The 22,965-nt window shown below is 44.8% G+C and overlaps 1 protein-coding gene across 2 annotated transcripts in view; it reads right to left on the minus strand.

The window, feature by feature from the left end:
- Nucleotides 1–19,641, minus strand: part of EPHX1 (epoxide hydrolase 1) — a 162,579-nt gene extending 142,938 nt beyond the window's left edge. The window contains exon 1 of one of the 2 annotated variants that reach the window (XM_069236188.1): nucleotides 19,495–19,641. The gene's annotated coding sequence lies outside the window, so the exon portion shown is untranslated. Of the gene's footprint in view, nucleotides 1–19,366 lie in introns of both variants that reach the window. The other variant, XM_069236189.1, reaches the window with a different exon arrangement.
- Nucleotides 19,642–22,965: the final 3,324 nt, after the last annotated feature.

The following is a 22,965-nucleotide window of genomic DNA, read 5'->3' on the forward strand; positions in this document are numbered from 1 at the left end:
AACCACCCGCCCATTTTTTTTATTCCGCTTAAAGCCCTGCTAGCAGGCATAGTAAGGACTAGTTTATTCGCCCTCAAATAAATGTCAGTGTGGACCAGGAACCAGACTATCCATGCCAACACTCCCGATTTACACCGAAGGCTTCATTTTTTGTACAAAATTATATTATTTTAGCTTTCTCCCTCTCAAGACTTCCTCCACTCCAACACAAACTTATGTGGGAGTGGGATTAAATTCACTAGTTTTTTTCTTCTCCATCTCCCACTTTGCTGCTCCTAAACCTTGGCATGAATGTCACTGGCAAACTGCCTTTAGCAAAAAGCCGCCAGAGTTGGCTGATGCAAGATATTGTGTACATCTCCTGGCAAGCATTTCTGCAACCCACTGCAATAAACACCAGAGCACAGGTTAAGCAAATAGCTGCTCAATCAACAGGCAAAGAGGTAGGACAAGTAAGCAAAGACCACCTGAAGACAGCAAGAATTACAAAGAGAAAGACAGACATAAAAGTAAACAAATTGTCCAGGATATCAATGGAGCGTGTTTGGGGCTTGCAAAGTCGTATCACGTTAGTCCTCAAATTGTTGCTTTACAATCTAACACCTCCTACTAATTGCATAAGTCTATAGGACTTGCCTCCCCATTCTGTCAACCATCAGCAAAACCACCCTATATATGTAAACAAGCACAAAGGTCTGCCCCTATATAAATCTAGTGTGAATAAAATTGCAATCCATATGTACTGCATCCTGCTGCTTCTATGAGATAGTCATGTGCTCCCTTAACACTTCCAATAAAGTAAAACGCATGTGAAAGTGGACTGGCAAAATTCTAATGTGTGGAATGCAAAAATACGCTTTTGGTAACTTAGCTTCTGTTGTCCATCTTGGATGGGACACTGCCATATACCAAGTGACTTTTTTATCTGGTTTGTCTATCATAAAAAAAAAAAGACTTCCAGGCTTTGCTATAATGAGAAGACGACTTTCCCAGCCGGATGGAACAAAATGTACCTTTTAATGGACAAGTTAAGCTGTCCTATGCTGAATAACATACTATGTAACATTTCATTTTGTATGTGTAGAAGCTGTGAAACACAATAACCAAAGTAGAATGATGAGAGAATCCCAAGAGGTATTCAGTATTAAATGTTTCTTTTTGCTTGCTTCTCGCTGGGTAAGAGCATAGGAACCACCTTCCGATGTAGTAAAAGTATTTACCATGTGTCTAAAACAATACAAAGAAGTATGATTTTCTCCATGCGGGGGGGGGGGGAAATGTTTTTCCCATTCTCAGAAGGCGAATCTATGCTGGATTTTCATTAAAAATGTACTGAGTTTTTTGCTACATTCTCAGACCTGCCAACTAAAATAAAAAAATAAAAATCACTGTGTGAGGAGGGGCAGGGCCTTGTAGTGGGCGGGGCCATGTGCCGAGAAGTACTTAAAAGGCATTTGTGGCCACCACAAATCCCCTCCTCCAAAGTAAAAGAAAAAGAGCTTGCTGGGCTGGTGTGGATGCCCTGGGGTGTTTTCAAACCTCTTAATGGACGTTTGCAGTTAAAAGCCCACGAAAACAAGCTGAAACTGCACTGTTTACAGTGGTTTTCAGCTTGCCTTCCATGCCACCGTTTTATATCAGCTCCTCACCAGCTGCCCGTGTGAAAGCAGCCCATATTGTGCGTCAGACGTGGCACCCTGTGAGTTGGCAGGTCTGCATTCTTTATTGATTTTTATGTGTATTGAATAAATCATCTATGGGCCCAGCTTAAACATTTCTGCAATTTAACTATTTGAGTAAACCTTTAAACTGAAATTCTTGGCTGTCATTCTTAAACAGAAATGCTTTAAGTCTTGCCTTCTCTTTAACCATCCTTTAGAAATAAGGAGAGGCCGTCAACAGGAGAGCACCAAAGTCCGTTAGGGGCTACACCGCTCCTAGGCCAGTGCGCTGTGTCAGGGGAAATAAAGTGTGGTTTAGCGCAATGACACGCCCCATCATCTTTTGAGCTCTAAAAATCCTAAAATATCATGACAGTCAGCCATCTAAGCCAAACTCCTAAAAATCACTCCTGTCCCTAGCATGTTCCACCATGGTCCACGTAAGCTACTGTGGGCAAAGGTAAATGCTCTTACTGCTGTGAGGTTTGTTCAGCCAGAGGCAGAAAAGGGAACAGCAGGTCCGGAAAGGAACAGGCAGACCCGCCCTAACCCGGCTGCTATCACCCAGGCGCTTTTCCACAACAGGTTTTTGAACTCCATAGCCGGGGATTTAAATGGGCAGGTGCTGTTCAGTACCGAGTACCTGCACTTCTTTAATTTGGAAGGGAGAGCACCTGCACTTCTCAGCACTGCTGCAATACATGTAATGGCATAGCACTGGCACTTCTCAGGAGTGAACAGGTACCTAAATACTGAGCGCCTGCACTTCTATATTATAGCTCTTGCTGCGAACAAAGCGAACATTAGAATGTTGGCTCCGGGATTTTACCGGCCAGTAAAAGCCCGCAGCACTCCATTGTTTTCAATGGAGCTGCCAACATTCCAATGTTCTAATTCCATTTAGAGCACTGTCCACAGTTACTTACTTTACAGGCTTGCCAGAACTAGAGGTAAAACATACATGTAGGTATAATGTGTACGCTTGTGGTGGGCAGATCGATCTGGCGGAAGTGGGAGGTTCACAGGTTTGTCAGCCTGGGCAATAATTAGTAAGAACAGGAAATTCAGGCATCTCTCTCCGTCTGAAGACGGAGAAGGCGTAGCACTTCCGGGGCAGGGCCAGAGGGCCACGCGTCTCCCCAAAACACTATGTGGGCAAACTCCACCCGCTTCCTGTGTCTCAGCAAGAAGAATAACGTTTAAATAGCAGTTTCCCTTCAAAACAATTTTTCTTTTTCCCCAAAATAAATACTGCACTTGGGTTAACAGCAACAAATTAGACGTTCACTGAAGGAGCCATGCTTTGCTTGGCACCCGGTGCATCTTAAAAACATTTCCTCTGGCTTCACACGGACTCCCTTCTAAGCAGCAAGACCTGTGGTGCGGGGGAGGGCGATCAGGGCCTTATTTATGTGTCTCTTTCTCTCTCAGCAAAGGGCAGCTAGGGGAATTGTGGGAGGACAAAGGGGCGCCGTGTGCTGCAGACTCAGGAAGGCAAACCACACACCACCCCAGGCTCCCTGCTCCAAGTGCATTAACCATTATTGCATGCATATTTAAAGAACTGAACGTTTAGCTGCACTGTGCTGAGCAACGCCAACTTCAAAGCTAATGCTCCTTGTTTTGCAGACTGATTCTTTAAATATATAAACACACAAATATATATATATATATATACAAACATACATACACACAAACAGAAAAAAAACAAAAAGGTTAAAGTGACGTTATATTTAGGTGAAGATGTCAGTGGTAATGTAACATTGTAATCTAAAAAATAAAAAAACACACTGAAATAACTCCTGCCCTAAAGTAACTATAACTCCACACCTGGCAAGCACAGTCTTGTAATTATTGATTTAATTTCAGATGTTGCAGTGAGGTTATCAATGATGTCACAGAATATGTCATGAGTGATATAATATGTGGGTTGGGAAGTGGGCAGGGGACGAGGCACTATGGAAGGACGGTGAGGGAGGAGAGCAGGATGCGAGTGGGAGAGAGAAGGACAAGCAAGAGACAACAATTAGGAAGCAGCGTACAATGGGGGGCGGAAGCACGCAGACACCAGAGGGTGGGTGGGGAAGGAGAAGCAGAAGGGCAGAAGGGGGTGGGCAGTGATATGGAAGCATACAGATAGTTGAAGGTGGGAGGATATGGTGATACACATAGACAATTGGGGGGGCAGATATGGAGAAGCATATGGACAGCTGGAAAACACAGGCATTCTCAACCAAAAGTAAAAAGTTGGCACCTGAAAAGGGAGTACTGGAGAAACACTAGTAATGGGTCCATGCTCCAGGGAGGGACAAACACCAGAAGAGGAGGAAAAGACTACAGAAGCTGATGAATAGGAAGCAAGCAAATAAGACTAACAACAAAGCCAAACAATGCTAAGCAATAGGAGGGTTCTAAGCCTACTGTAAGCTAACAATATGTCTCACATCGGACAGCAAGCCCTAAAAAGCAAATATCTAGCTCACAATGAGCTGCACAGTGACTCACAGTATAGATATAATTTTTCAGCATTTTCATACATTAAAACATTTAATTAAATATTGCACAAATTCCCATTTTAAAATTTATAAAATGTATTAGCAAAGCTGCAATCATAATCACTCATTGTGGAACATAAATGCATAATTAAATAAGGAATGTACAATTTGCAAGTTTCCCTTAGACACAGGAAAAACACAGGACAGGCAGCAGCCGTACAATGTTCATTCACACGTAGTGCAGGTATTGTACTAGAAGCAGCATTGCAAGCTTTCCTCACACATGTAGTTACAACCAAGGCAGCAGCAGTAAAAGGGCCTCACACACATAACTGGTGCAGCATGGGCAGTGCACGTTTCCCTAACAGAGAACAGATACAGCCTGGGCAGAAGCAGTGCAAGCACCCCTCACTTACAGGACATGTGCAGCCTAGGCAGAGACAGTGCAAGCTTCCCCCACACCTAGAACATGTACACGAAGTAGCAGTGACCGCTTCCTTCACACAGAGAACGGGAAACAGTATACAAAGGCAAACCAAGCATTGCTCACATGTATGCAACAGCACGAGCAGTAGCTGTTTAAAACCTCCCTCACATACAGAACAGGGACCGCACCAAACATTCAAATGGGTCAAATGTAGCTGTAGTTTATTAAATCTATGCAGAACAGGACTTTACATTGCCCCCCTCCTCACCACTGGCTGCTGAATCACTCAGTCAACCACGGGTTGACTGTTACTGTAATTTATGGCATTTGGAATTTCACCACTGCACCAGGGCTTGAAGCCATTTCACTGCTGTAGCAGTGAAATGTTTCTAGTTCTTTAGACCCTTCTCAAGTCTCAGATAGCAGATTCAGTCCTGTTGTGACCTTCCTCTGGTCAAGCTGCGTTCTGAGGTGGGTCCTGGGGAAGCAATATTTATGCCTAGCACGAGCTAGTGGGTGGGAATGACCCCCGGGCATGTCGAATTAATGTGGTAAAAATGCCTGGGGCTAACCCTGCCCACTTTTTTCAAAATGGCAAAAGACAATGGTCTTGGGCTCGTAGGGGTGGGTTTGTGTTTGTATGTGTGGGGGGGCAGGAGGGGTACTAGATTGGCCCTTTTTACAGGGTCATCCCCAAACTTTTTGCCTTCCTCCTCCTACTTTTCTGACCCTCTTTTTGTATGCTCTAGGACTCTGAGCACTTTATCACTGCTGAACAGTGCTAACGTGCATGTGCTCTCCCTTGGTATGATTGTATCACACCTGATTGGCACATCTAATATACCTATAAGTCCCTTGTACACTGGTATACTGTATACCCAAGGGCTTGTAAATTAAATGATTGTGCCACCCACAGAAGTAGCCTTTCAAACCTGTCTCAGGCCTGCACCCCAGGGCCTGCGTGTGCAGTTTACTGCCACAGGGACTGGCATTTAAATTGACTTGCCAGGCCTGGAACTCCCCTTTTACTACATGAGTCACCCCTAAAGTAGGCCCTAGCTAGCCCTATGGGCAGGGTGCTGTGTATGTAGAAGGTAGGACATATGACTTTATGTACTACATGTCCTAGTAGTGACAGCCTATTTAGTTTCTCACTACTGTGGGCACCGCTCCTCTCATTGGATTGTATTTTAAATGCCCTAACATATATCTAAGTGGTATTGTCTGATCTACAAGGGGTGGCGTAGGCATGTTTAGTATGGTTGGAACGGTAGTGAGAAATGCTGCTTACTGGTGTAGGTGGACTTTTTATTACCATTGAAAATATGCCACTTTTAGAAAGTGGGCATTTCTCTATGCTTAGAACTCTAGTGTTTTGCAGCTTGACTCCAATCCATGTCTGGGGTGAAGTAGCAGCTTGACTTTGTGCATACCTTTCAGACAGACCGCACACAGGGAGGGTGGAGATATAACAAGAGTACATTTGCATACTGAATGGTCTTCCTGGGCTGGGAGAGGGAGGGCACCCATGCATCTGTAAAGGCTGTGCCCTGGCCTCACACAAAGGGCTAATTTACCCCCTACTAATGTCTGGAGCCAGTGCTGCAGAAGAAAGGGGACATTCCTGGAACCGGTTAGTGATGGTTGGAACACCCTCTCCCCCTTTTGTGGAAGCTGCGCAAAATGAGTTTAAGTACAGGTGGCTGTCTCCCACTATTTTAGACACTAATGTATTAATGAACTGAGCACTGGATGCTGCCGGGATGACTCACCAGGAACCACCTTGGGACTGCTCTGCTGTTGTGCTGACCTGTGACCTGCTAGGTCACTGAGAGGGACTGCCACTGCCTTTGAACCCTTGTGCTGGCCTGCTTGCTTGGGCCCTGTAGCCCTGTGCCCCCCACTGCAGTCTCCAGGGGCTGGGTGGTGTGCCCCCCTGTCTACCCTGCATTCCTGTGACTTTGGCACTATTCTCCCTTGATGGGCACCAGTAAAGTGCCCCTTGCTGAGCGAGTGAGTAGCGTTTGAATGACCCCACTGCGCGGAGAGCACTTCTGGTTTTCCCTGGATGGCTCCCAGCATGTGAAGAGCGCATTGTTTATTTCACACAGCACGTGAGGAGCGCTGTTGTATCTCCATGGAGATACAGTAGAGCGCTCCTTTCTCCCCTGTTGAAGTGAGTAAAGAGAGCTTCCTTGTGGTCTGATTTGGCGCAAGGAAGCACCCCGTGTCCCTGCGGCTGCGGGCCCCTCCTCCCCAACACGGAAGAGTGGAGAGGAGAACATCAGCAACCTCTCATTGAGTGCGAGTGAAGCGCTCACCCATTGGTGCCCGTGGGGCTCAAGCTGGCACCTACGTGGGTGCAATCAATGTCGTGGCCCGAGCTGCAACACAAGAGGACGCCACCTCTCCTGGAGGAGCCAGGATCTGGAGAAGGCCAAGGATGCCTGCCAGTCAGGCCGGAGAGAAGAGATTCTTGCGACAGGGAGGGAGAGTGGAGCCCGAAGGAGAGCCTGGGAGCCGCCATGCTGCCCTTGCTGGTAAGCAAGGGAAACCAGCTTCTTTTATTAAGGCTGCTGCGCCGCCTGTTGGCGGGCAGCAGTCTCAGGGAAACACCAGGAGTCCCGGGAGGGCCCGAACAAGCTGCCAGTATCCGAGGCAGCTAACGAGGAACCCAGTGAAGGAAGCAGCAGACCTTCGCGAACGAGGGTGGCTGACTCAATGATTTACTTCACACAGGGAGGACCGGGAGAGGCCTCCCTGCCATCGTGAGCTCCTATTGTGTGCCCCCTCTCCTAGTAGCATACCTTTGATGGGCATTCTTTATGAAAGGTGTAGACCCGGTTTAGCTAACTGGTGACACCGCATTTACTGCGGTAGGAGGGCATGTGCTACTGTCCCTGACACAGTGGATTAGGTTTGGGTACCGTAATTCTTCCAAGAAAAGCGCAGACGCACTGCAACTTTCGTGTAGAAGGTATTGTTGGTTAGTCTTATAAATGCTACACTCCACCACAGTACTTCTACCCTCAATGTGTATGCTGCATATTTTTTATGATGTGACTTATGTATATGTTGTGCTTGCAATGTTGGGGGGGTGGGGGGGAGACACACAGTTTCAGGATTTGTCTTTTTTGCAGTAGGAGGGTAATTGCTAGAAACGGGGTCTCTAACTGGCAGAGGTATACACTCATGTCCAAGTAGGGACCACAATCCTAGCCAGGGTAAATCACAACACAATCCAAATTATCCTGTGCCCATCTGCTGGGAGTTTGGCACTGAGCAGTCAGGCTTAACTTGGAAGACAATGTGTAAAGTGTCTGTGCAATAAATTATACAATAACACAGTGGAAACACCACAACTGCACACCACACAGGTTTAGAAAAATAAATAGTATTTATCTGAATAAAATAAGGCCTAAACGACAAAGATCCAACAAGCACAAGTAGAAATATTACTTTTAAAAGTGTTTAAAGAGTCTAAGTCCTTAGAAATCAATAGTTGTTTCTTTGTAACACACAGTACCTGGGGATGCGTCAAAAATAATGACACACGGAGACCGCAGAGGAGGAGATGCATGGAAAAAAATAAAGGTATTGCATTTGGATTTTCTGGTGCGCCACAGATGATGCATCATTTTTTTCCACGCTGCAAGGGTTTGTGTCGTTTTTCAGGCACGCACTCTTGGTTCCTTACTGCGATGCCGGGATATTTTGACACCCAAGGAAGATGCGATGAAAATCCTTGACGCGTTGGTAGAATGAGCAGGCACTGCGCCCATCCGGTAGGCGGTGCGTTGAATCTTCTGTCGCAAAGCAGGCACTTCGTCGAATTTTCCATCAGGAAGTCAGTGCTGCGTCATTTCGGTAGCCAGTGTGGCGATATTCCAGCCGCGATGCAGGTTGTGCGTCGATTTCTGTAGGCATTGCGTCAATTTTTGACGCACAAGGATTTTCTTCAAGAGGTGAAGTCTTTGTTGGCCATGAGGCTTCAGAAACAGGAAGCAAGCTCAATCCAAGCCCTTGAAGAGCACTTCAGAAGGAAGGCAGAGTCCTTCCAGCAGAGTCAGAGGCCAGCAGGACAGCAGTCCTTTTCAGCAAAGCAGTCCATATGAGTCCTTTAGGCAGCCTGGCTGTTCCCCTGACAGAGTGCAGGTGTAGGTCCAGGAGTGTCTGATTTGGTGGGGTCAGAGGCCCAGTTTATATACTCAAAAATGCCTTGAAAAGGGTGAAACTTCAAAAAGTGGTTTTGAAGTACAAAGGTTTCCCTTTCAGCCCAGTTCTGTCTGCCAGGATCCCTGTGGGGGGGTTATCAGTCCTTTGTGTGAGGGCACGCAAGCCACTGGCCTTTGACACGTAAGTGTGAGCCCCTCCACCTTTCCTGCCCAGGAAGACCCATTCAGTATGCAGATGTGACTGAGTGTCCTGTGTTTGTGGTTTTCTGGGTGGAATTCACAAGGGGGGCTGTCAACCAGCACAGACCAGATGTGGACTGGAGGCAGGCTGTAAGGCACAAATGGCAGGAACTGCAGAGAAATGCCCACTTTCTAAAATTGGCATTTCTAAAATAGCAATATTAAATCCAACTTTACCAGTGAGCAGGATTTTCTATTACCACTCTGGCAATACCAAACAAGACATGGCTACTCCTACCAGATCAGTGTCTATCAATCAAGAGTATATGAGGGCAGTTCTAATGCTAGTCTATGAGAGGAACAGGCCTCATAGTAGTGGAAAACTAATGTATGTGTTTTTCACTACCATGTCATATAAAACACATAAGTAAATGGCCTGCCTGTTACCTACATAGCACTCTGCCCTACAGGTTATCTAGGATCTACCTTAGGGGTGACATATGTAGAAAAAGGGGAGTTTAAGGCTTGGCGAGTAATTTCAAATACCAAGTCGAAGTGGCAGTGAAACTGCACACACACAGGCCTTGCAACGGCAGGCCTGAGACATGGTTAAGGGGCTACTTACATGGTGCAGCCCTACTAGTAGCATGTAATTTACAGGCCCTTAGCACATGTAGTGCACTTTACTAGGGACTTACAGGTAAATTAAATATGCCAATTGGGTAGGAACCAATGTTACCAAGTTTAGGGGAGAGAGCATATGCACTTTAGCACTGGACAGCAGTGGTAAAGTGCGCAGAGCCCTAAAACCAGCATAAACAGTGTCAGAAAAATGGAGGGAGGTGGGCAAAAAGTTGGCGGGTGACCACCCTAAGGCTGTCAGGTCTAACAGTAATTTTCTGGGGAAATATTTCGTATTCTTCAGTTATGATGATATCTTGGCACTCATGATAATGGCTTCATTATGACGTACGTTATTGGTGGTAATGTTGACCTCACCACTGCTTCTATTGCAGGATACCAGTAACCTATGCGTTTACCTGACTACTGCTTGCTTTTGCAGAGTACTCATAACCTATGTGATGTTCTGACAACTGCTTGTGTAGCAGGGTATTACTGATCCATGCCGTCTCTAGTCTATTGATGTTTTATGCAATACAGTATATTTTTATATAGCTGGTTGTAGAGTCTTCTGTGTGGTTTATTTATTGTGTCACTGGTGTTGTGCAAATGCTTTACACATTGTTTCTGGGGATAACCCAGACTGCTCTGTGCCAACCTACCGGGGGAGAGCACAGGTTATCTTTGGGGGTGCAACTGACTCGCCCCGATTAGAGTGGTGGTCCCTGCCTAGCTTAGGTGCCTGCCCTAGCAAACCAGAATGCCCATTTCTAACACGGGGGTATACAATGGTAATCCCAGTGTCCTCCTATATCTCACACTAATATCCAGGTTGAAGTAGATCCTGTACCTAAAACGCATTCATAGACAGAAGTCTAGTAGAACAAAAGCTGAGTTTTCCCACCACCAGACAGATACAAAAAAATTGTTTTAGCATCCTTGTCTTGCCTTTGAAGTGACTCCCAAGTGATATGTATTACAACTCAGCAGACCTGTCAAGTAGGATTTGAACACTAATGTGAAAAACAATTCTTCAGTGATTGGAGCATGCCTGGCTGGTGGTGGGGGTAATAGGCCTGGGTGTTGGCTGTATCTGCTTGTGACAGGGAAGGCATCTTTGAAGTTAATCAGTTACATTCCTGGGCTCAGCCCAAAGGCCATCCTGCCCAGGACACACCACCACTTCCCCACACTGAAAGCCTTTGTTGCAATTCTATGGGCAATTCACACATCATCAGGGGAGCTATACAAATTTGAATTACTAGCTGGCAGAAGTGGGAGAGCAAAGTACTTTTTAGCCTCAAGAAACTTCAGGTGAGAAAAACGTATGTTTTTAAAAGGTATTTTTCCTTAATGTGTAGTCAAATTCTGGCTCACCGTTTAATTGGATATTAATAACAATTAAACATTGTTGTTTAATTATTTTTCTTGCAAGTCTCATTCCTGAGATATTGTAGTAGTATCTCTTATTGCATCAGTGTTTTCCTATTGTCCAGCCAGCCTTGCTTCAGTGAAAATTGTTCTTGGGGCCTTTTCACTGTAAGGACATGTGTAACATTAAACATTTACATTTAATACTTTTTAACAAAATGCACCATGCATTATGGGCAATAAGGCCTATTCAGGAGTGACTTATAAATATGTAAAAGGAAGGTTTAGGCAAGTCACAAGGGATTAGTTCGACATGTCGAATTTGGAGTTTAAAACTGCACAGCGATGCTGCTGCTGATGGGCTTGCAGTCATGTCTGCATTGACACTAGAGGACGGCACAATGGGTTCTGCCATACATTTGTGGCATTTAACTTACAGGCCCTGGGTACATTTGGTACCATACACGAGGGACTTGCAGGTCAGTTAAATATGCCAATTAGAAGTATCCCAACTCTACCACGTTGAAAGGAGGGGCCCAATCACTGTATCACGGGTTAGCAGGGGTAAGGTGCACAGAGTTCTACAGCCAGCAAAAATATGAGGTCCAGCAGAAGGAGAAAAACCTGGAGTGACCTTACAGAAAAGGCAGATTTCCTACAGGGGTCCCCAAGCAAAACCTGTCCGATGTAGTCATAAAAGGGGGCTTTAGCGGGGCAGGAGATAGAGGAACCAAAAGGGGAGAGTACAATCAGCTAGGACTATACAGAGCAGTGTGACGCTTCTATACCTCCGCCACAAGAGAGGATGGTGATGTCACACAATAGGTTATCCTTGAAAATAACCATGATGCCTCTGTCCCTGCCTAAACGCGCTCACGCACGATGGTTTGTTTTACCTTCTGCTCTGTAGCTACTTGCTGACTTGAGAAAACATGTTCTGCATTTGAGGCGCCACCTGTAAGAAACAGTCCACATTCAGAGGCTCATTCACAAAGGCATCTCTGAGAAGGTGAAGCGGTACTCTTGTCATACTACTAATCGTACCGTAAAAGCCTTTGCGAGTCGGCGCACTAATGATTTACTTCGTGTGGATGGTTTTCAAAGCACGCGCATCTTTGCAGGTAGCCTGGTTTACTCTGCGATTACATGTTTGATGTGCAGTGTATTATCTGCGCAGTAATATCTGGAAAACCAGGTTTGCTGAGAATTCCTGCACTTTATACAGCAGCCCGCTTACAGTACAGACGCTGTTTAGCACTTGTATGTGCGCGAGGGGATATGTAGATATGAAGCTGGTACCACTGCATTTATATGGCTTAGTATCTCTGGCTGCTCCAGTAGTAGCAAACACAAGAGAAATATAAACCATCTTCACCAGGTGCACTTTCACCTGAGGCCATGGCAACAACCTATCCGCAGAAGGGTGTAATTCACTCAGACCCAGGAGATTCAATTACAGGGAAGGAAATGGCATTCATAGGACCTGCCCACTCACGTTGGTTTAGAATATCTGCTTTTTTTTTTTTGAACTGCTATATTTCGCAACATAGATTTCCACTTCTAATTTCAGTTTCCAACTAGCCCGATTAATAACTTTTTTTTTTTTTTTTTACTTACAATGCTTGCTGCCATAATGTAACTTCATAATACTATACAGTAGCAGTATTACCCAACTTAGTGGAAACTGCTTTACGTTGCTTGGATTCAAATCTGTCACATGCAAGCCACAGATATTTAAGCAACAGGTAAATGTACCCATTTAGTTATCTTAGCAGCATAGGAAGACAAACATCTCTGAGTGACTGACATTCTTAAGAGCAGCTTTATGATACTCAGTATAGCAGTTCAGACAGGAAGCAGACATTCTGAATTTAGAGATTTTATTTTAATTTGCAGGTGTTTACCGTGTTTCAATTTTCAGAGAGGGCACAGATGTGGCTTGTCTTAAATGGTCGCCTTTTACTTCCATTTCCCATCTGGCAGGTCCTAAGTTACACATGTATCTGAGATGTGAATTATCATATACAACGTAATTTTTGTATCTTTATTTGCAAAGTACACACCACAATATACTTTACTTATTCTATGATGTTATGTCTGTGCAAGCCCAGGTGTAGTATTCCCTGAATGAGCATGTGTGCAGCTCTGTAAATATTATGTAGCGGGCCTGTTCTACAAAGCAGTTTTTCCAGTCACAAACGCTCTGATTCAGAGTTTGTGACCTTTTTAGAAATATACTGAACTCATTTAAAAACTTTCTACCAACCCCTAAAATGGGCTTGAAATGGATCAGTTCCAGACCCTTAAAGTTGGGCTGATAACTCATTCTTAAAAGGAATGGGGTCCCTTGGAATCCCTTCTTCCCCTTTGGGAAGGTTAAAAAAAAGTTTATTTGGGACCGCTGTAAACTCTCAAACAAGCTAATTTTTTCTTTTTTAAACGAAGCTCGGTCTCCTTTAAGGAAAACAGGTGACACTGAAAAAAATATATATATTTATTGAACTGTGATCACACACAGGGTGGTCTGCTGACCCCAGGAGAACATCATCCTAGTGATGGAATCCAATCGATTACTATTTGCAAAAATGCTCTGTATTTTAAGCAATGAGCGGAACCGATGGGAGGGAGGGAGGGAGGGAGAGAGCGAGAGAGAGAGAGATCGGAAACGTTTCCATTACGACCTTTCTCCTTGCTCGGAGTTTACAGCTCTACACTTACAAACTGTCATCGGTTCAGCAGGAGATAACGTGAACTTGTGTGACCTGAGAAAACAGAGCGAAGGTGTCACAAGAAGACAGTTAATGCAGTCCTAGCACCAGGTAAAATATTTTATAACGAAGAAATAAATGCAAACGACCACAGAACAATCCAATGTTGAATTATATTTTTTATTTTAAAAAAAGACGCTCTAAAAACGTTCTTGTTGGTTTCTCAAAAAAAAAAAAAAAAAAAACGCGCACAAAAAAACTTCATGTGAGAAAATACCAAAGAAAATCGAACGTTTCTTAATTCCTCCCTAATCGGCTTCATTTTAGGCTTTTACCCGGTGTACTCTTCCGCACAGTATCCTCGCTGATAAGTTATGCATTTGTTAAAAAACAAACCGTAACATTATTTTCAGTTGGCTGCTCAGAAGCCACGATGAGGGACCAATCCTCAAACACGCCAGGCTCCGTCAGTGAAAGTCGGGGGTTGGGGACATTTACGTATTGCTGTAATAGTGAACACAAAAAACATCAAGGGCCCCCCCCTCTTCCGGCAGGAAGTGGGACCTTCCACTGAGCGCGTCGTCGGCCTTACTCCTCGACACACGGACCTGCCACATCTCTCAAGTATCCCGACCAGGGGTAACACGGGCCCTGCGACGGGGGCCGGCAACCCTCCAAGGGCCCATGTAGCCCAAGACCAATGCTTGTCCTGAGGAATGGGAGAATAAGGGGCCCCTCTGCACATTCTGCTGGGGGGGGGGGAGAATAAGGGGCCCCTCTGCACATTCTGCTGGGGGGGGGGGAGAATAAGGGGCCCCTCTGCACATTCTGCTGGGGGGGGGGGGAGAATAAGGGGCCCCTCTGCACATTCTGCTGGGGGGGGGGGGGAGAATAAGGGGCCCCTCTGCACATTCTGCTGGGGGGGGGGGGGGGGGAGAATAAGGGGCCCCTCTGCACATTCTGCTGGGGGGGGGGGGGGGGGAGTTGCATAATTTTGCGTTACACCACAGAGTGTGCCGTCAGTACTGGGCAGATTCAATTTAAAATAAATCTCACCAATGTGGGATTATCTGTTGACGTCGGCTAAAGGGTGAGGGGTGAAGGACAGGCCCTCTGAAATGACTATGACAGTTCAAAGGTCAAGTGCAGTGCATCCCCAGGGGCGAGGCGGTGGGACAGCCAGAAGGAAACTGGCCCAAGGGCAGTGACACCCAGGAACATGTTACAGCCCCACAGCGGTCATCTCACACAGAGACTCCATTCCATCAAGCAAGAATGCATCCCCAAAACATTTAATTTAACAGTCTTCGCTAACACAAATAGGAGCTTAACTCTGAAAATCCATTTGTAAGAGCGCACATGCCTAAGAAAGTGAAAGCTCCAATTGATCAACCAAACAAATCTAAAGAAATCTGACACGACGTAAAGCGCTACAACACCTACTCAGGGGTAGCAAGTGCTATCTAAAGGCCAATACAATACAATACGTATAACACACACTAATACTAATGCCATAACACTCAGCAGTTGAGCAGTCAATTGTAGTTCATAAAGACTGCATTATAAGTTCCTTATTGACACTCTCCCACTTACATCAGACGTGTCATGTCCATCACCCAGCACTGTGCCAGTACACGGCATTAAACCACCCATCACCTACTGAACAGGCCTGGCACAAATGAACAGCCCTGCCACACGTCCCTAGCCAACTGAGGACTTCAATTTAGTCCACCATTGTGTTCCCAACTATCTACATGCTTGATCCACCTTCTGACATATCACAGTGGCAATCAGATACTGAATAATAGTAACAATGTCCATCCCGGCACACTTCTCCGCCATTTTTCTTTTTAACCTATGCGTGCTCATGACCAAAACTTTTAACAAATTAACTCATGGCAACCTAGTGCAGTAACCTGCTAAGTGGATTATGAAAATAAGAAATGCCATAAAGTAGCACACTTCTATCTTTTTTGCTCTGTGGCCCCCTGAGCAAAATGTTTTGAAGTCGGGCCCCCTCCAAAAATGTATGGCAAAACTTGAGGGAGAAAGTGGGGGCAAGGCTGATCACAGGGGGCCGGCTTATGAGATCATTTCAGGAGTACATTTTCTTTAGTTCGCAATCCACACTAAATGTGAGTTATAAAATAACATGTACGCCACACAAAAACAGAAATCAACCAAAAATAGTACTTCCCATAATTGGGGTGTTGTGAGTCCATCACACTCCTGGGCCCCAATGCAACTGCACTTATAACAGCCGCGGCCCCGAGAAGCACACCGACTCCCCTGTCTCTTTTTCCCTTCCCTACCATGCTTATCACTCCAATCTTGAAACACTCTCTCCGTCCCCCTGCAGAAAACAAGCATTTGCAATGCAACGGGTCTCGCGTTTGCTCAAGTTAGCGCTATTAGCGTTGTAAATTCCTAGCTGGACTTTTCTAGCCACATAAATTGAAAATGAAAAGTAAAACAGTTGAAATAAGCAAGCCAATTCAAAGCGCCACGGCCGCCATAAGCGTGAGTGCGAAGGAAAGACACAAAAGGAAAAAGAAGTTCGCTCGCAGTCAAACGTATCGGTAAACATGCAATTATCCATGTAACAGGGTCGATGGTCAATGCAGTAACAAAACTTCCCCAAGGAGGGACAAACGTAAAGCATTTACCAATGATAAAGGATTCTTGAAAGGTAAGCCCATGAACGAGTGATTGTGATGGCATGCGGTGGGTGTGGTTAAAAGCTCACAACACGTCGGAGCTCTTGCACGCTCAACCTAAAAAAGGAGCTCCCGTGTGCTGCCAGCCACTGTGCAGTAAGGGTACCAATGCCCCTAAAGCTAGCAAAGGGAATGAACCCCCCCACCTCATACTTTTGTTAAGTAGTACAGTCATAATTGTGATTCAGTGTCCCCTCACATTTTTAGGCCCCAGTGTCACAGTGCCACCTGCTTCACTAATGAATAAGCGTCCTTTTAATAGACTTGCTAACATATTTGCACTAGGTACAGTCCGATTACATATTACTAAAGCAGTTTTTTAATCTTACACTAAGTTATTTTGTGGAAGGGTATATTATACTAAGGCAACTGGAATTATTAGATTCAGCGAATACATTGTTTTCTGCATAATTATGGATTTTCCACATCTGCCATATAACCTGTCCTCTGCTGCACAATCTGCAGATTAACAAAAAAATTGTTTCTAGCTGAAAAAGATCAAACTTTACTAAAAGCCCAGTGATGTGTCCTGCACAACAGAAAGCCCTTCTCAAAGGTCGAGTGGTCATCTTTTACTTACCAATTGCTGTATTTGGGTGTTAAACTGGTACTAATAAGGTGAAATATTTGCCCACTGTTACTATGTGTACAAATTACAAAAAAATAAGTAATACTATCACAAAATTGTGCTGCATGACACCACATAATTTAGCCAATCTTGCTGCATAATCAAGTCACCCCCAGCACACAATTCCAATAGCCCTGCTAATACTGTGTGTAATGGGATTTTAAAATAAGGACATATGTGCAGTGCTTTCTGTTACAGGCTGGGACCTCACAACACTATAAATATACAAGTCACTATTCCATACTGCGCCAAGTATGATTTAATACTGTGACTCTGGTCTCATAAACAGACCTCTGGAATGATCACATTAACCAATTATAGTTTCATGTTGGAAAAAAAGTGGATTTCTCCTTGATTAGTTTAAGTTGCATTTAGTTTTTGATTTAACATGTGTGCATTATTTTATAGTAGTTCTCTGAAGGAGCAAAAAAATAATTGCAGAATATTGTTCTTTTTATCCACCTCTTTGACCCCGCCATGAAAGCACTCAGGATTACAGTTCTTGTACTTCCCCATGCACTTCAAGCATTGATAGTCTGGAAATGCAACAAATAAACAAGGTTGTGCTTCCAGCTCATCTTCATTTACAAGGACTTGCAGGTGTATTTGTGCCCCATGGGAATACAGCCACGGACCCCGAAGGGGACGTGACCCACGATTTAAAGACTTCTGCCATTCTGAGCTGCTCAAAGCAGCCAAGTTACTGAAGACTGAGCACCCGTCTCTAACACTTTTTAGGTCGAAGCATACCAAACAGTTGTGAAAAGACTTCTTGTGGGCATTCTGAAAGCTTCTCTGGGAATGCATTCCGCCCATTGCTTACCACTGGCTTTGTAATTCACATTTTCTGCCTTTCAATTTTCTGACTTTATTTGTTTTAGGCTGTCCCTCATGTCTTCATCCCTCCCGTGGAGCAATGCCTGTTTACTGTATTCTTCCACGAGTGCTCGCTTTTTGTAAACAGGGCCTTAAATCTTGTCCTTATCTTGTCACAAATGCTGTGCTTTCAAAGACAGAGGTCAAATGTCAGGCTCGGTCTTCCAATGGAACCTGACATATTTTTCTTTCTGACTTCAAAGTGAGAGAATTTACCTGACAAACTTGCTGGGTATTGGGTATTAAAAAGTTTTTTCAAGAAAACAACAAAATTTAAGTATCTGTAAGTGAAACATGCAAATAGTTCCAAATATATCAGAATTAGGAAAACCTAAATGGAGCACTTTTTTTGTTGTTCTGAAGTGTGGTGAATTTTTTTTTTTAGTACAATCAAAACAAATCAGTACACTAGCTAACGCCATTCCATATATTGTTTGTGCACTTATCAGGAAAACTGTATGTGCAAATGTAATGGTCATTTTAATTGAAAATGTGTTATCTGTAGTGTCAGTGTGCTAGCACAGCATGTATACTCCACTCTATGCCTTTTCACTCTACAACACTATACTCCACTCTATGACATCACCACCACTCCATGACACTGGACTCCACTCTATGACATCACTCCACCACTCTGCGACACTGGACTCCAATCTATGACATCACTTCACGACACTGGACTCCACTGTATGACATCACTTCACGACACTGGACTCCACTCTATGACATCACTCCACCACCCTACGACACTGGACTCCACTCTAGGCCACTCCATTCAACTGGATGCCTTTTCTCCACTACACTTTATGCCCCTTCGATACACACAACTCTTCGCCACACTACACCACACCATGCCACTCTCTTCTACATCACTAACTTTTAGCCATGCTAGTGTCCAACATGGCTAAAACACATTGGCAAGTGCACAAACTCTTGCACAGGAGAGAGCTATTGGCCTGGCTATTGCTTGTTCATCTATCACACTGCCAAGTGCTGTGCTCCATAACAAGGTAACAGCACTTCGGTGGTCCTCACGCCCACACTGCAAGGAAACACATCCCAAACAAGATCAAATGACCCAACAACACACCACATATAATGTAGTGTGCTACACATGTAAGGAAGCACTTCAACGCCGCACATGCAGCCCTGCCAGGTTTCCTACGTCCACCCGTGATGTGCTGCTCTAGTCCAGGATTTTTTATTGGAATTCTGGGGCTTGTAGTTTTTGTTTATCCCTTTGTAAACGCTTTAAGACCCAGAATTCAAAGCACAAAATCTGGACTGGAGTAGCACATCACGCATGAACCTGGGAAAGTTGGCTGTTGCGCACATAAAGGTAGTAAGCGTTATATAAAGGTTGCAAGATAGCAGTGTACAATATACAGACGTCCCGTGCCAGAAATATGGGCAACACGAGTTAATAATCAGTCAGAAGTATACAGACAGTCAGTCGACTGCTGGATCCCAGGCACTGCAACAGTGCCAGCCGCCAAACCACACTCACGCTTTCAGGCACTGCAGTCACAATAACACGAGTTAGCAGACGGAGAAGTGCTGCAGCTATCAGGAGGTCTCTGCTGCCCCGGCGCCTCCTCCCGATGCCTGCACCCCGGGCCCCTCCGCTCGCACTACCTGTGGGGCGCTCTCAGCTCCGACCTGCTGCCGTCCGCGCGCCGGGAGCCTCAGCCTGTGCAGGAGCGCGCGGAGGCCAGGAGGAGCCCGCCCGGGCCACGCCCAGCCGAGCCAAGGGCATCCCTCGCCCGAGGACGGAGCAGGCCCGCCCGTAGCGCCGCCCCGCCCCGCCCCCTCTCCGGCACCGGAGGCAGGCGTCCCCACGCACCCTGCTCACGGACTGGGAACACAAAACGATTATATAGCGTGTGTTTACTAAATGTTGTCACTGATGGGCCTTTCCACCCACAGTTTAGTGCACGTTCACCGGCCCTTCCTGGTTTCGTGACTCGGAAATGCGCTGTCGCAGTTTGAAGTCTGCACTCGGTTATTCGCGCGCCCGGCTGAATTTAGCGCGAAAAGTATTTGCGACCCGAAGCGCATGTGCTGGGAGCCAGCTGGGCTTCTCGGCGCTACACGCGCCCTCCCCTGCCGGCGCTCGCGCAGCTGAACACAGGAAGGTTTAACTCCGCCTGAATGAACAATAAAAACCACGTGCTCTTGGGGCCCTGCCAAAACCGTGTTTACCACAAGCTTAGTTCACAGGTGATCCTCGCGGGAAGTGCAGCCCAGGGGCGTGGCTACCCGTGGGGTGGCAGCTGCCCCTAGTGGTGGTCGAGTCAATAAATTAACAATGAGACCCGAGCCAAGGGCCTGGCTCGGCTCTTAGAGTCCTCACACGAGCCGAGCCCTGAAAATGTTTGCAGTGTAAACTATATACAAATCCTGTAAAATATGAGAACATTTCTTAAAATTTCCGAAAAGTCTATTTCTTTAACATATGGAAGCTTTTTCATTAATAATAACATTATATAGCATTGCACTGAGACATACTTTTTAAAAGTGATAGTTCACTAATGGTTCATATTTAAAAACACAGGCAAGACATTTGTCTTGTAAACCATGTAAGCGACCCAAATTATTATAGAGCTACAATATTAGTCTATTAAATCAAATAGAATATATATTTTTTTACTACTGGTATTCTGAACTCACATATTTCAAAGTGCTATCCTACAGTATGATGACCAGAAAGGAGATTTGGAGAAATAAAATATTTCCTTCAGATTACACAACTTTAGCAGGGAAGGCACAATTTATCCAGGTTTTCTGGTTTCACTTTGTACAAATCAGCCACGAGTTGCCCCTTCTTTTTGTGTTAATGCTTTGTTTTCACCTCTTTGTGCATTTTTCTGCACTTTCAATATAGTGCAAAATTGACCTTCAGGTATTGGATCCCTTTACGTGAGCACCAGTTCACTATACAGATTCACACTCATTGTTTATAGGTATGAGGAGACTGGGGCCAGAGGTATGAACATGCAATTTTGCATTTCTTAACTAGCGACTTCATAGAAATCTCTATTTAAGAAATGCTAAATGCAATGTACGAAGATACCGATTCTCTAATAGTGATTCCCACAAAGTAGGAATCACTATTAGGAAATCGCTATTAAGAAATCCCATTGCATTTGAGTCAATGGACCGTTTTTTAATTTCCTAAATAGCGATTTCTTATTAGGAAATCACTATTTAGGAAATGCAAAACCAAGGATGCAATGGCAAAATACCCCCCTTGGTGCACCCCAAAAATAGGGGTGCACCTGTAGAGCACACATATGCCTAAGGGGCATGCATGTGCTCTATTAGAATTTAAAAAAAGCACTTTGGGTGCTTTTTTAAACTTGCAACTGGTTACCATTGACTTCAAGTCAATGGTAATTGCATCTCCTAGATGCTCAAGTCGCATTAAGGAAATGCATGGTACATCAGAATAGGAATCGCAAATACGAAATCCCTGTTCGTGATTTCCTATTCTGGAAATCGCAAATTGTGATTTCTACAGGATAGAAATTGCAATTTGCTATTCTTTAGAGGGCATTGTACACAAGAAAAGCCCAGTTTTCATTTCTTAATGGCCCAAAATAGCGATTCAGACCATTAAGAAATGCAAACAGGCTTCGTACATCTGGCCCTATGTGATTTGCCCAGAATCGCAGGATGTTATGCTGAAACCGAGGCTCAAACCTGGTACCCTAGTTCCAAACTTGGCATTCTAGGTAGAGCTATCCCAGGTAGAGCAACAGTCACTTTATGGCCTGGCTTGGTATGGGCTCGGGGTTCCAACATGACCTCGAGCTGAGCTAGAGCCAGGCTTCAGGCTTGCGCCTTCCAGTGGCTTGCGCAGATCTAGTTGTACCTGTACCTCGGACGTGTGAGAGGCGCACTGCACCCTAATTATAACTGTCTGTTATAGCTTTATCAGAAGGTGAGAGGCATGTTTTCCTTCCCTTGCTACCCCACTGGTACAGCCTTTATTAATGTGTTGTTTGTGACACCAGCTTGTTGATGTCAGACATGTGTAAAGAGGAGGTTGGATATACCTGGACATGCTCTCTAACACATACCTGTCAACTCACCTGCGTTGGGTGGTGCTGCTTCTTTTTACTTCTATTCAACCGTCTGACAAACAAAATACCTTCTTAGAATTTAATGGGGTCGCCTGGTTTTCAAACCTATAACCACCTTCTAAAAAGTGTTCTTTCTCCATTCGCCATAATGGGAGCACCCATTAAACGCCTACTTTTCACACATTTTTGAGTCAAGAAGTTGAAACATGCTAACATAACAGTCTCAAGAGAACAGTCATTCATTTTAATTAATTTTGCTTGTAATGGCTTGACGGCTGTGTAGTCCGAAACTATTCCATGTCCTTGGTGCATTGCCGGAGTGGTGATATACCACAATATTGAAGTTACCATATTGACGGGAACTTGTATCGACTACCAACATACCATGAAGGTAAGTAATTATGGAGTTAAGAATAGCATAATACTCTAATGGTCTATACGTGCTTAGTCGATCCGTAGAGTCGATATTATTAACCTTAATATTGTGGCGTAGAGCTGCCAGAGTACAGTTATTACAGGGTGGAAAACTTTTTGAATCTGATAGTGCCCAGTGTAGCAGTGTGTGCTGCTCCGAATAGACATGTTGTTCTGCAAGTGTGCCGTGCCAGGGAAAGCTGTTTAGAAGACAGGTAAATAAAGCAAAATCACCTTTGGCACAGCTTTCCTTTGAATTTAAGACATTACATTTAGAATCTGAAACAACCCCTTTTGAAATATCACAATGTGTTGAGATTTAATCTGTTGATCCTTCAATGAGCCTGAAGTCAGGTGTTTGTTGTGGGCCAATACTTTTCAGATTGAGGTCATTGGAGAGAAACATTTGTCTTTAGAGGATGAGAAAAACCAACTGTAGCATTTTGCACGTTAGGGGGGTGAACAAGATTTCAAGAGGTGAATAGAGAGGTATAAATCCAAACAATTATCATTAAAGAAAAAAGACACACCTTTAACTCTACAGCCCCTGAACAATGAATATGCTCACTGTATCAATCAAATGTCTCCATATTCTGAAGCGAAAGAT

This window comes from Pleurodeles waltl, chromosome 5 (assembly GCF_031143425.1).
Source record: "Pleurodeles waltl isolate 20211129_DDA chromosome 5, aPleWal1.hap1.20221129, whole genome shotgun sequence".
In the NCBI taxonomy this organism is placed as follows: Eukaryota; Metazoa; Chordata; class Amphibia; order Caudata; family Salamandridae; genus Pleurodeles; species Pleurodeles waltl.